The sequence below is a fragment of the Rattus rattus genome, chromosome 6 (genome assembly GCF_011064425.1).
Source record: "Rattus rattus isolate New Zealand chromosome 6, Rrattus_CSIRO_v1, whole genome shotgun sequence".
NCBI lineage: Eukaryota > Metazoa > Chordata > Mammalia > Rodentia > Muridae > Rattus > Rattus rattus.
This window is the reverse complement of record NC_046159.1, coordinates 68,292,882-68,308,470: the sequence shown is the minus strand read 5'-3', so window position 1 is coordinate 68,308,470 and position 15,589 is coordinate 68,292,882. Positions and strand designations below refer to the sequence as shown.

The 15,589-nt window shown below is 38.6% G+C and overlaps 1 pseudogene; it reads left to right on the top strand.

The window, feature by feature from the left end:
- LOC116904338 overlaps positions 1-15,589 on the top strand; it is a 30,446-nt pseudogene that overhangs the window by 1,611 nt on the left and 13,246 nt on the right.

Sequence of the window (15,589 nt, the reverse complement as noted above, 5' to 3'; positions counted from 1 at the left end):
ATAATAAAAGTACATTATATACATGTGTGAAATTCTTAAAGAATAAAAAGTCATTATAAAAAGATTGTTTAAATCATATAAAGATCTGAAAATGACATCAAAAGCCCTACTACTTCATAAGGTAAAAATTATATGTAAGTATTTTCTACTAAAATATTTGCATTAAAGTTAAAGATGAAACTTCCTCGTTTCCTTGTGATGCTGAACTCTGTATTCGTTACTTCAGTCTAGCTTCAGTCAAATATCTGGTTAAACCAACACAATGAGAAAAAGTTTTATTTTACTTTAGTCTTATTTATTTATTTTTATGGGTGTGCCTGCATGTATGCCTGTGTACCATGTGCAGTCCTGGTGGCCAAGAAGGATAAAAGAAGGCATCGGGTTTTCTGGAACTGGACTAGGCCATGTGGTTTCTAAGAATCAAATGTGGGTCTGCTGGAAGAGCAGCAGTGCTCCCTTATACTGAGCCACTTCTACAGTGCTGGGAAAGTTTCACTCTTGGTTTCAGGTGGCTATGGCTGGGCAGGCCCAGTGCAACAACACAGTTCAACAACAAAGCAGAGAGAGAATGGGATGCTGATGATTGCCTCCATTCTTCTTTTTCTTCTTTGTTTCTAGATTCCCAGACCAATGGGCAGTTCTATTCACTTTGAAACAGCCTCCCCTCTCAGTCACTCCTGGAGATGCTCTCATAAGCACATCATAGAGGTGAGCTGCAGCAATTTCCTAGCTGATGCTAAAACCACTGAAACTGATGATAAATGATGACATAAATTCCATTTATATATTCAATGCACTGGCTATGTTCAGATTACAGGAGTCTAAGATGTAATCTGGAACAATCTACATAAACCCTACAATAGCTAGAGAGATGGCTCAGAATTTAAGAGCATTTGCTGGTCTTAGAGAGGACTCAAGTTCAGTTCCCAGCAACTCCTTGTATGCTAACTACATTCTGTAACTCTTTTTCCAGGTTATCCAACGGAACATGAGAGTTTAAGAAACAGGAACTGGTTGCAGACAATGCCTGTTCATTATCATTGTCTAGGGGAAATACCTTGAGTCCTGTGCTTCAGCACCTTTTCTGCTTGTATAAGTTACTGAGATCAGAATTTATTCAGAGTAAAAGTAGAAATCAGGGATGATGTAGAAAGAGGGAGAGAGAGCGAGAGCGAGAGTGGGGGGGGGGAGAACATTATTAGCACTCTCTGTCCTAATCCAAAGGACGATGTGAGGTTCTTGAACCATGTCAATAACCTTACTGCCCTCTGTTCTTAATGCCTTACACAAGAGCTGGTCAAAAAATATACTCTGTTAAATAGAAAGATCCTTGATATTACTAAGATGCTAATCACAAATATATATTTACATCTGAGTCCTATAAGCAATTTTGCTTTCGTTGGGTATGGGATTCAAGGCTCCATGGACATTCTCATAATAAAAGGTCTAAGTTTTCCTTAAGTGAATTTATCTATCTGCATTTATAGTCATTTTCTTTTCATTACCAACCCTCAGTACTTTATTTTATTGGAAAAATGTATCATACTATACAATGAACCCTGGGACTCAGAAATATAACAATTAAAATAATCATCTTTGGTGTAGTTTGATATTACAGGCTTTTGAAGGACAGTTTCATGATAATTCTTTTATTCCCACTGTAAATAAAGCATCTGTCCTCTCAAAGTAATTCCCCCAATTTGCTTTATTTGCTGACATTCTGTGGTATGGAAGTGCTCCTCTGCATTTGTTTCACTATAGGTGTTTCAACCTTTTTCCTTTTTTTTTCCCCATAGGAAGAGTCACACAAAACATAAACTTGCTGTATTACAAGCAGATTCTAGCACTGAGAAGGTAAGGTTAGTATGTTCAGATCCTGAACAATCATTTTAGTCTGCAGATTTTAATTGTTGCCTGAGTAGTAAAATTTAATTTTTCCCAAGAAATATGCAAGAAGTTTGTACAACAATGCTCCAAGGTTATAAAGAGCACACAGTAGAGCAGAATCTGCAGTTCAATGTCAACATTCCTTGGGGAGACTAAAGTCTTTCACAAAAGAAACAATGCTGAGCGTATTTCAATTTACCATAGCACTAATTTGGCATACTTTTAAACACTTAATAAAAAGCATACAAAATAACTCTATTTTAGGTTTCTTTTGCCTGCTTAATTAATTCAAAAATAGGAATAAAATGGTTTTAAAGGTAGAATGAATTGCCAAGTTAGTAGTAAAATAAAATCAAACTTTTGCTTTTATGCAGAATGTTGTGGATTAATTTTGCCTTAGCCATCATTGTCTGGGTCTGTTTTTTACTGATATGTGTGAAATATACAGAGGAAACTCACTGTGACATGTGTATGTGTGCTTATAGGGAGACTTTAAGGAGAGAAAAGCAATTTCAGTTTTGTAGCTTTTGTAAGATGAGTAATTTATAGTTTTTATGGTGAACTCACATAGAAGTAAAATGAAGGGACTATTTGTGATCTCTTACCTAGATATTGTCAATGTAAATACCACACTGTAAGCAATGCCCTGATTCTTAACAAGAATCTAATTGAGCCTTGTTTATCCAAGTTACCTATATGTCAAAGTTCAATGATGAGAAAATGGATCACAATATCTAAAAGCATATAGAATTACATGGGAAAGTGATGTCCCCAATCCTTGACTATCTTGTAGGCTATATGAATAGTCCAGAGTGGTGACTACCACTCTCTGCCCATACACAGTAATTTTAAGTAATGACTCCTTATCTTTTAGTAGTTCAGAGTTCCAAGAGACAGCTAAGATGCTGTGCAAAATAGTTTTGAAGAACATTTTAAAACCATTTATTTGCAAAGCTTTGTGAAGGTGATAGAGAATAACAAAAGACACTGGAACATTCTGGGGTTATGAGGGTCTCTTGACACTATCACTAAGTAGGAACCAGCAATGTATCTGTCATATCTAAAAATAGAGTAATGTGTGGGCAGAGAGAATGCCCTGAAATGGAGACATAGACAGGTGATAATGATCACAGAGGAGCTCAGAAGAAACACAATGACTTCAATATGTCTCCTTTCTCCAACCCTCTGTTTCCATCCTTCATTGACAACACCCAAATGTTGTTGATATTGAGCATAGCCTGGTGTATAGGGTAATAACTGCATAGAAAAGATCACAGTCTAAAACGTCATTCCCATGTTACACAGTTTATCTAAGCTTATAGAATATATCGTAGAGGCTAGAATGTTTGTCTTAAACTCAGGAACACATATTAATGTCTTGTAATGCATAAGCATAATAACTATTTTAAAAAAGTGTGTTCTTCCCACACTTACCCTCACAGGTCATTTTCTTTCTAGATTTCAAAGTCAATCTCTCTCTCTCTCTCTCTCTCTCTCTCTCTCTCTCTCTCTCTCTCTCTCCCTTCCTCCCTCCCTCCTTCCTTCCCTCCCTCTCTATTACTAACATATTCAGTGGCATGTATTGTGCACATCCCAGGACAGAGGTTCTGTGCTATCTCTGTGGTTTAACTTAAACATGGTTAGTCCTGTCACTGAAGCACCATGGAGAGTGACACACATCTGTTGTGTGATAAAACTTCCAGGTGGCATGCTATACATATCTACTCATACTAAATAGGAAGCCCATGAAAGACCAAAGGATGGGTATCATGAAAAAGCCAATACTGGAGGGTAACTCATGTTTTTTAGCAGTGGTATAGGAAAATTATCCATTTCCACTAAACTTACACCCCTTTCTCGCTATATATCTCTTTTCATTATCACCCAAGCAAAAGAGCACAGAAACCCCTGAACTATTGATTGAATTTAACACAGCTTAAGTTCTCATAAGAATGTAGTCTCTCTTGAGAGACTGTCCAGATCAGATTGGCCTATAACAATGTTTGAGAGGGGGTTATCTTGATTTTTAATTGGTACAGGAGAATCCAGCTTACAGAGCACAATCTGCACTATTTCCTTACTATGTGCTCCTGAGCTGTATAAGAAAGCTAGCTTAACACCAATCAACAAGTAAGTCAGCAAGCAAACTTCCTCCATGGTTTCTACTTCAAGCTCCTGTTTGAATTCTTGTTCTAACATCACTTAACATTGGACTGTAACTTGGGACATGAAATAAATTTTCTCCTCTCATAAATTGCTTTTGCTTTTAGTGTTTGTGGCAATATTGTAATGAAAGTTCGTGTAGCATTTTTCTAGGATTAAAGTAGGTGATGGTTAGTTGAACAGTCAATTATCCTCTGTCTTGTTTGGTACATAGATCTAGTCTTTTGTAAAAACAAACAAGATAAAACAAACAACAACAGCAAACATGAGGTATATGTTATTTTCTTAAACTATTGACTAGTTTAGAAAAAGAGGAATATTTGAATCTGCCAGGTTCAGGGAGTCAAATTTGTCAATGGTCACACATGACATAGCTTTAGCAGATTAGCGTAAGGTGTCAAGTCTGTCCCTTTCCTACTACAACAGCAAACAGTAATTTTCTAATGTGTGTGTCTGAACACATTTTTGAGAACTCATCTATTTTTAACACTTCTATTCACACATCCCATTGCCACATTTGTTGTCTGTCAATCATCTCAATTAAATTAATAATGCCAGGTTCCTACTTAAATGTATTTTTGTTTGGTTGGTTATGTTGTTGTTAAAAGTATACAAGAAAACCTCACAGTTACTGTATTTCAGGAGAGTTATAAGATAAATTCAATCTCCTGAGCTGGCTTTATTTGAGTGCTTGAACATCACCATAGATTTTCCTGTAAGCAATGACTTAGGCACAGAATATGCCCATGGTGTATATTCTGTTCACCTAAGACAGTTACTTTAAAGCACCCATTTTGGTGCATGTGGTCTATAGCTGTGTGATTCCTAGAATAAAGTTGATATCCTAGATATGAAGCCCATACCATGACCATATATAGGAATCACTTAATTGAGTGCTTTAGTTATATGTTTCTATATTTTTCACATTTTGTGTAACTTCTTTCAGAACTGACTCATTATTAAGAATTTGTTAACGTATGCAAGACAACGGTAGGTATTTTATTTTATTTTATTTTATTTTATTTTATTTTTATTAACGAGTATTTCTTTTTTTTATTAACTTGAGTATTTCTTATATACATTTCTAGTGTTATTCCCTTTCCTGGTTTCTGGGCAAAAATCCCCCTCCCCCCTCCCCTTCCTTATGGGTGTTCCCCTCCCCACCCTCCCCGCATTGCCGCACTCCCCCCAACAGTCTAGTTCACTGGGGGTTCAGTCTTAGCAGGACCCAAGGCTTCCCCTTCCACTGGTGCTCTTACTAGGATATTCATTGCTACCTATGAGGTCAGAGTCCAGGGTCAGTCCATGTATAGTCTTTAGGTAGTGGCTTAGTCCCTGGAAGCTCTGGTTGCTTGGCATTGTTGTACATACGGGGTCTCGAGCCCCTTCAACCTCTTCCAGTTCTTTCTCTGATTCCTTCAACGGGGGTCCTGTTCTCAGTTCAGTGGTTTGCTGCTGGCATTCGCCTCTGTATTTGCTGTATTCTGGCGGTGTCTCTCAGGAGCGATCTACATCTGGCTCCTGTCGGTCTGCACTTCTTTGCTTCATCCATCTTGTCTAATTGGGTGGCTCTATATGTATGGGCCACATGTGGGGCAGGCTCTGAATGGGTGTTCCTTCAGTCTCTGTTTTAATCTTTGCCTCTCTATTCCCTGCCAAGGGTATTCTTGTTCCCCTTTTAAAGAAGGAGTGAAGCATTCACATTTTGATCATCCGTTTTCACTTTCATGTGTTCTAGGCATCTAGGGTAATTCAAGCATTTGGGCTAATAGCCACTTATCAATGAGTGCATACCATGTGTGTTTTTCTGTGATTGGGTTACCTCACTCAGGATGATATTTTCCAGTTCCGACCATTTGCCTACGAATTTCATAAAGTCATTGTTTTTGATAGCTGAGTAATATTCCATTGTGTAGATGGACCACATTTTCTGTATCCATTCCTCTGTTGAAGGGCATCTGGGTTCTTTCCAGCTTCTGGCTATTATAAATAAGGCTGCGATGAACATAGTGGAGCACGTGTCTTTTTTATATGTTGGGGCATCTTTTGGGTATATGCCCAGGAGAGGTATAGCTGGATCCTCAGGCAGGTCAATGTCCAATTTTCTGAGGAACCTCCAGACTGATTTCCAGAATGGTTGTACCAGTCTGCAATCCCACCAACAATGGAGGAGTGTTCCTCTTTTTCCGCATCCTCGCCAGCATCTTCTGTCACCTGTGTTTTTTTTTCTTTGCTTTTCTCTCTGGTGTGAGATTTTCCCAAGTCAGGGTTTTTTTTTTTTGGATTTCCCTTATGACTAAAGATGTTGAACATTTCTTTAGGTGTTTCTCAGCCATTCGGCATTCCTCAGCTGTGAATTTTTTGTTTAGCTCTGAACCCCATTTTTTGATAGGGTTATTTGTCTCCCTGCGGTCTAACTTCTTGAGTTCTTTGTATATTTTGGATATAAGGCCTCTATCTGTTGTAGGATTTTCCCAATCTGTTGGTTGCCGTTTTGTCCTAACCACAGTATCCTTTGCCTTACAGAAGCTTTGCAGTTTTATGAGATCCCATTTGTCGATTCTTGATCTTAGAGCGTAAGCCATTGGCGTTTTGTTCAGGAAATTTTTCCAGTGCCCATGTGTTCCAGATGCTTCCCTAGTTTTTCTTCTATTAGTTTGAGTGTATCTGGTTTGATGTGGAGGTCCTTGATCCACTTGGACTTAAGCTTTGTACAGGGTGATAAGCATGGATCGATCTGCATTCTTCTACATGTTGACCTCCAGTTGAACCAGCACCATTTGCTGAAAATGCTATCTTTTTTTCCATTGGATGGTTTTGGCCTTTGTCAAAAATCAAAGTGCCCATAGGTGTGTGGGTATTTTATTTTCTTGTAATGATTTTAGGTTTAAGAGTTCTTTCTTTGAAAAACTATTTTGTTACTTCACCGTCTCATTTCCAGACTCTTGGAAATAAAATCAGTGATAACTATAGTGGAACTCAATGAATGACAACAATGACAAGGAAGAACACGCTGCAAATCTTCATCAACGAGGTGTGATTGCCAAGGTCAATCTTTGTGAGCTTCATGATTCTGCCTTTCACATATGTAAAATATTGATTTAATCATAGTACAAAATGTAGCTCATCCTAAAAAGAAGCTTCTGAGATTAGTGCAAAAGACTCAGCTTCTTGACTGAATAGGAGTGGCTGCCACATCGCTTCCACATTGAGAAGCAGAACTTCAAATACCAGTGCAAACCAGTGGTTCTCATTTTGAAGGGAACTAAATAAAGTTTTTCCATTTCCATATTTGTGTAATACTATTATTAAAAAGTAAATATATTTTATAGTGTAGGTACATTACAAGTTTTTATTTCAACTTAGATATATCTCATGTTTTATTTGAAGCATTGTCTATTTATTGAGGTTGTTGAAGCACGAAGAAGTCCCCAAAGTAAGCTTCCTCAAAATATGGTGATTGATTGCTACCTTAGAAACTGTGAGTAAGCTAGGGTATCATCAGAAGGCTCTTGGTTTATCCTCTGTCCATTTACCTTCTTAAGGGATAGAAAGATGACCTATCATCCTCATTACCTTCTTATACTTAATATTATCTTTGAAAATGTTATCAAAGGACCAGATAAATAGATGGAGAAGAGGTGAACCCAAACCTTCTGACAGCACAAGGGTTACTATTTAGAGTGTCCTATGGAAGCTTCAAAATTCATCTGTTCTGCTAGGTAAAGGACATGATTGTTGTTGTAAATAAATAAAAATAATAAAGTAAAAGTAAAAACAAAAACGGGTGAATGTTTTCCCTCAGGGTGTTTTTCCCTGCTAGGGTTCCCCACCTCACTGCCCTAGATATTTGCTGGATATCTTGGGCAGAAACACAACCCAGCCACACACTTTCTTATACTGAGACTCTTACACAAAAGAGCATACAACTGGTGTTTTTACCCTGCTAGGGTTCCACACCTCAGTTTCCCAGATATCTGCTGGATATCTTGGCAGAAACACAGCCCAGTCACACACTTTCTTATACTGAGACTCTTACACAAAAGAGCATACAACTGGTGTTTTTACCCTGCTAGGGTTCCACACCTCACTGCCCCAGATATCTGCTGGATATCTTGGGCAGAAACACAGCCCAGCCACACACTTTCTTATACTGAGACTCCTACACAAAAGAACACACCACACAATAATCTTTGGTCCAATTGGTAGGATATAATTGCTCAGTTAAACACACAAAGCCCGGTACCATCTATCCCTTGCACCTTTTTATTTGCCAAGTCTCCAGCTCTCCTTTCCCCCATCCTTTTATGCTTTAGACTCCATTTGCTTCTCTCTCTCTCTCCTGTCTCTAAACCTATTTTCTTTACTCACTCTCCCAAATATATCAACTCTTTTATGCTTTAGTTTCTCTTTCTCTTACAACGACTCCTAGCTTCTCCTCTCTCTCCATCTCTTGTCTCTTCTAACCTTTCTCAGTTCCCCATCTTGTCTCTAAACCGTTCCCTTCTTTCTCCTCGCTTCCTTCTCTTCTGCTCACACCTTTTTAACTGTACCATCCTCCCCCCCACCTGCTCAGGTTCCACTGGCTCAACTGTCAACAACTGTCCTCTCTCAACCTAACCTCTGAATCTAATCCCCCTCCTGCTCCTGACTCCTTCCTCTGCCCAAATCTAGTGCTCTTGCCTTTATTCCACAAATTCAGAGAAAACTCCAAGGCAAACCACAACATTTCCCCCTTTTTGTCCAGTTAAAAAACCTTTTCCCTATACATAGGTGAACCAAGTATTATTACCATTCTGCAATTTACAAAACCAACAATATGCTGATCACCCAGTCCACCAACTCTGTTCACCAACCATGTTATCCACACCACATCTTGGCAAGGCAAACCACAACACATGATCACTAACACTGGTATTTTATTAATGTAGACGTGTTACTACCAGAACACCTAGACAGTGTCATAATGATATGTCATAAACACTGTCTTTTAGGGTTAATCATAAAGTTTCAGAATCTGGGTTGTATGTGTTTAAAAGACTCTGTATGCATACATGAAATTCTCAGAAAATTAGTTAAACTCATATTTTTATATTATCAATTCCAAATATCAAAATGTATTTGAACTATAATAGCAAAACATAATACATGAACCATACTGAATGTTTGTGTTTTCAAAAAGACAGATCAGTTCATAGGCAGCTACATTCATAATGTCATTTCACAATTCACTCAGCCTATCACTTTCTGGAGATGAGAAGATTCTTTTTGCTTTCTTTAAAACTGTTCCCGGAAACCGGGAAAGGGTATAACACTCGAAATGTAAATAAGAAATACTCAAGTTAAAAAAAAAATAAACAAAAAAAACTGTTCCACTTATGTAAATAAGTTTGCAGAAATTTCAAAGATAATAGCTTATGATTTCATTATGATTTTTGTCTTGTTAATTATGGTTGGCTAAACATGAAAACCATGTATTTACAAGTAATATATTGAATTTTTTCTGTTCAAAATTTCTATTTCACTCAAGTGTATGTGAATGTCTGTGTGTAACCTGTGCCCATGTGTCTAGGAATCATAGAAAGTATTATGAATACTGCAGAGTATCAGATGGCTTGAAGCTGGATCAACAGGTGGTTTTGAGTTCCTAAATATGGTTGCTTTTTATTTAATATAACTCTTTTATGCATATATTCATATGTAATCAATATGACCCCGCAGATTTCTACAGGAGATGAAATCAGTTGTCAAATATGACCTACGATAGGCTATCCTATCGTAGGTAAAGTTGGATATCCTACTTTAATATCTGTACTTGTAATTAAAAAAAAATGTAACCTGAAAAAAAACAACCTAAAGGAAAAAGAGTTTATTTTATCTCACCACTCCAGGTTTCAGTCCACCATTGAAGTCAAAATAGAAGGAAATTGAAATGGCTAGTCAGATTCAAGGGAAGAAAAGAATGGATACTTGCTTGCCTGTACTTCTTTTTATCCTGGTAAGATGGATTGCCTGTCTTCCAAATGATACTGCTCATAGTGGGCAGGTCTTTCATATCAATTAATATGAATAAGACAACTTCCCACAGACCAGTGTGAAACTGATCTAGACAACCCCAGATTGTGTCAAGTTGACAGTTCACACAACCTGTCACACTGTGCTTGGTATTCATTAATAGCCCTGTAAAAGGAAGTTGATGTGAAGTAGCAAGGTGGTGTTGGTTTTCTGCACTCCACTGAAACAGAATGCTCAACTTGGAGACCAAAGGAAAGCAAAATACAATGTTAGAAAGAAATAAACAAATATAGAGGAAAATGTCATCAATACGCTATTTCCTTTATCCTAGATATCATTTCTTTTTTAAAGTCTTGTGAGTTATTCATATATATATATAGTAAATGTCTGAGAGATTTTTTTCTATTGAAAAGAAAAACATCACGACTAATGACTAACTAACTTAAACTCTCATATGCTGAGATGAATCTATCCTAAGTAATTAATAGTATCCCTAGTTGCACATTTTGATTTTGATATTAGCTAATGTCTCATCATCTCCAGGCTGTCTAGGGAATGGTCATGCTTATTTATCAAGGTCTTTTAATCTCCTTTCTGTTCTAAGAAACTTATACTTTGCAAATTTTTACTTCTGTTCTCCCATTCAAGACCGATAAAAGGGACACTCCTTCCTGTGTGTCTACAAAGCAGGAATATCCTGATAATTTTCACTTGACTTATTACTTCTTTTTTCTTTTTTTATTGGATTTTTTAAATTTACATTTCAGATGTTATTCCCTTTCCTGGTTTCCTGTCCATAAACCCCCTAACCCATCCTCCGTCCACCTTCTTCTATGAGAATGTTCCCCCAGCCATCCTCCCACCCCTTCCCACCGCCTTGCCCTGACATTCCCTTACACTGGGTAGGTTGAACCTGGCAGGATCAAGGGCTTCTCCACCCACTGGTGCCCAACAAGGTCATTCTCTGCTATATATGCAGCTGGAGCCACGGGTCTGTCCATGTGTACACTTTGGGTGGTGGTTTAGTCCCTAAGAGCTCTGGTTGGTTGGTATTCTTGTTTTTATGAGACTGCAAGCCCCTTCAGCTCCTTCAATTCTCTCTCTAACTCCTCCAATGGGGACCACATTCTCAGTTCAATGGTTGGCTTTGAGCAGCTGCCTGTGTGTTTATAATGCTCTAGCAGAGCCTCTCAGGAGACGACTTATTACTCTTTAATGGTATAATTTGGACTTTTCACTTTAATTTTTATAGATGCTTTTTCTCAATGGCTAAGAAGCAATTGTCTTTTGGAACAGTTTGAGCAAAGTGAACCATGCATTTTTCAAATATGTCGGCTTCAAGCAGAACCTCCTGTGAATCAAATGTTTATTTTCTGACTCTTTTTCTTGTGGTAACTCACTTCTCCTGACCCTTCCTAATTGTGCAAGGACAAATACTTCTCAATATGGTTCCTTTCAACCCAATATTTTAGTATATTGAGACAGGCCTTAGAGACTATAGGGGCAAGCTCTCAAGCCTTGACTTTTACTGTTCATTTTGCAGACTTGCTTAACCTGATATCAGTTAGCTACATGAATCTTTGAGCAGCCAGAATAGTTGACATAAAAAACCAATGTGGTAAAATAGCTTCTGCTCATATATGGCCATAAATATTAATTATTTGTACACTTCTATTCTAAGTGAAATGCCTCCTATTTCTTCCATCTGGAAGTAGAGTACATGGATACTGCTACTTCCCTAAAATTAACTGGTTTCTGAGGGTTTCTTTTGAGGTATGATGTGTGTGTGTGTGTGTGTGTGTGTGTGTGTGTGTGTGCGCGCACGCGTGCGTGTGTGTACCCACTCCATGGTGTTCATATGGAAGTCAGAAGATAACTTGTAGGAGCTGCTTCTCCATCCACTATATGAGTTCTGGAGATTGAAGTCAGAGCTTTGGGCTTGAAGGAAGAGGCTGAATCATTTTGGTGACCCATACGCTATGAGATTTAAGGAACCCTATTATACAATTCTTTGGCTTCTTGTTGCATGTGAAGTGCTAATTCAATGTGCATGCAATTTGTAACCACCTGAAATACTGGGAAACAAATACATGATTTCTTTGAGCAAATTAAAAATCTAAAAGATAGTAACAGTCTTTAGTCTCAAGATTTCTTTGTGTTACACAGAAAATATATGAACAGTTCAAAAAGCAATTTATACAAAGGCTATGGTTTATGTTGAGTCATCTGAAGATAAAGTGATAGAATTCTACAGTACCTGAAGAAGCATTTATAAAACTTACAGGTATTAAATAGTAAATGTCTTTTAAACATCATGACATGAAAATATGGGGGAAAAATCTCACTCTACTGTAAATATTCAAAATCATGGGATATACTTCACAATGCTTTGTTGAGAATTCACAGAAGGCTCATTAGAGCCATTGTGAGCATTTAAAAATATTATTTCCAAAATAGCACATTTATCACATTTGTATCTAGGGATATAATTTATATGTAAAATATATGAAATACATTAGTTCATCATAGGCCTATTATTTCTAGAAAGGACTTGACGATTTTTCATTTTTAAATATTCTTTTAAAAAGTCATGTGTGTGTGTGAGAGAGAGAGGGGGGAGGTGTGTAAACCTGTGAGCCTGAGTGCATCTTCTAGTCCTTGGAGTTAGGAAGACAGTATCAGTTTCCCTGATGCTGTTGTTACAAGCAGTTATGAGCTGTAACTTAGATGCTATTAAATAAAATTGTGACCGTCACAAGAGTGGCACGCACTAACCCCTCTCTACTAGCATTAAATTTCATATCTTAATACATTGGCATCATTCCTTACTTCCTTTCTGCATTCTCACAGTTGAACTGCTCAGTGTCTGATGACATCCAGAATCCTTTGCTTTCGTTTTCCAAGGGGCAGCAAAGCAGAATCTTAATTTCTTGCTTCTCTCCAGTTGAATGGAGGCTTCTTGAACTCTCTCAGTACAGGCTATGGTTTCCATGTGAAAATGAGCTCAGCCTACTCCAGTGAGATTCAAACATCTGCCCTGAGCCTTCTGTGGTGTAAGCACATTTTACAGCACATATATTTCCAGAGGGAAACTCAAGTCAGCCAGATGCATTGTCTGCTGTTGTCTCAGATGAGGTTATCCAACTGGTGATGATAGATCTGGGGTTTGAAACCCAGTGTGCTTATACATTGCAGGAGAGGAAGGAGAAAGGTTGTAAGAGTTAATAGAGATGGAGGACACCAAGGAAACAAGCCTTCCTACTCAGCTAGATGATAATAATAGAAATTTACAAAAATCGGAGCCATAAAGATAAGGCTTCCACTGTGCTACTGCACTGACAAATTTACATAGCCTCCAACCATAACCTCGATGCATTGTTTTCTCAAATCCATTAAAAGATTAGAAGGACAATTGATAATAAGAATGGCTAAGATATGGCAGGGAAGAGAGAGGCAAAGATTAAAACAGAGACTGAAAGAACACCCATTCAGAGCCTGCCCCACATGTGGCCCATACATATAGAGCCACCCAATTAGACAAGATGGATGAAGCAAAGAAGTGCAGACCGACAGGAGCCGGATGTAGATCGCCTCCTGAGAGACACAGCCAGAATACAGCAAATACAGAGGCGAATGCCAGCAGCAAACCACTGAACTGAGAATAGGACCCCTGTTGAAGGAATCAGAGAAAGAACTGGAATAGCTTGAAGGGGCTCTCGACCCCTTATGAACAACAATGCCAAGCAACCAGAGCTTCCAGGGATTAAGCCACTACCTAAAGACTATACATGGACTGACCCTGGGCTCCAACCTCATAGGTAGCAATGAATATCCTAGTAAGAGCACCAGTGGAATGGGAAGCCCTGGGTCCTGCTAAGACTGAACCCCCAGTGAACTAGACTGTTGGGGGGAGGGCGGCAATGTGGGGAGGGTGGGGAGGGGAAAACCCATAAGGAAGGGGAGGGGGAGAGGGATGTTTGCCCGGAAACCGGGAAAGGGAATAACACTAGAAATGTATATAAGAAATACTCAAGTTAATAAAAAAAAAAAAAGAATGGCTAAGATAAAAACTCAGGTGACAACAAATGCTGGTGAGGATGTGGAGAAAAAGGAACACTCCTCCATTTTTGGTGGGACTACAAGATGGTACAACCACTCTGGAAATCAGTCTGGCAATTCCTCAGAAAACTGGATCCAGCTATACAACTCCTAGGCATACACTCAAAATATGCTCCAACATATAACAAAGACACATAGTCCACTATGTTCATAGCAGCCTTTATTTACAATAGCCAGAAGCTGGAAAAAACACATATGTCCTTCAACAGAGGAATGGATACCAAACATGTGGTACATTTACACATTTACACTCAGCTATTAAAAGCAATGACTACATGATATTCTTAGGCAACTGGGTGAAATTAGAAAATATAATCCTGAATGAGATAACCCAGTTACTAAAGAACACACCTGCTATGAAGTCACTGATAAGTGGATATTAGCCCAAAAGCTTGGAATACCCAAGAAACAATTCACAGATTATATGAAGCTCAAGACAAAGGAAGACCAAAATGTGGATGCTTCATTCCTTCTTATAAGGGAGAACAAAATACTCACAGGAGGAAATACAGGGACAAAAAATGGGTCAGGGACTTAAGAAAATGTCATCCAGACACTGCTCCACCTGGGAATCCATCCCATATGCAGCCACCAAATCCAGTAACTATTGCTGATGCCAAGAAGTGCTTGTTGACAGGAGCCTTATATGGATATCCTCTGAGAGGCTCTGCCAGAGCCCTACTGATATGAGGATGGTTGCAGTTAACCATTGGACTAAGAATGGGGTCCCCATTGGAGGAGTTAGAGAAAGGACTGAAGGACTTGAAGGGGTTAGAAACTCCATAAAAAGAACAACAATATCAACTAACCAGAGACCCCAGGGCTCTTGGGGACTAAACCAACAACCAAAGAGTACATATGGAGGGGCCCACGGATCTAGCAGCATATGTAGCAGAGGATGGCATTGTTTGGGGTCAATAGGAGGAGAAGCCCTTGGTCCTGTAAATATTCATTTCCTCACTGTAGCAGAATGCCAGGGTGTTGAGTTGGTGTGTGGGAGTGGGAGCATTCTCATGGAAGGGGAGGGGGAAAGGAGGGAGGAAAGGGGAGAGGGAAAGAAGGGAGGAAAGGGGGAGGGGGGAGGAAAGGGGGGAGGAAAGGGGGGTATGGAAGTGGGGGGGAAAGGAATGACATTTGAAATGTAAATACATAAAATATTTAATAAAAATAAATAAATGTAAAAAGACATCACTGTTTGGCTCTTCTGCAATTACCTTAGGAGGAAAACAGGAGAAGAGCTTAAAGTGTACACTAAAAGAATCCAAACATCCTTGTCAAAGCTTTCTGTAGGATAGATTCAGAACTAAAGGTTTTCACGAGAGCCTTGGCAGTAATTGATCAAAATTCTCAGTTCCCCTTTTCAATGGCAGTCACAGTCGTATGATTTCTGTTCCTTCTAATCTAG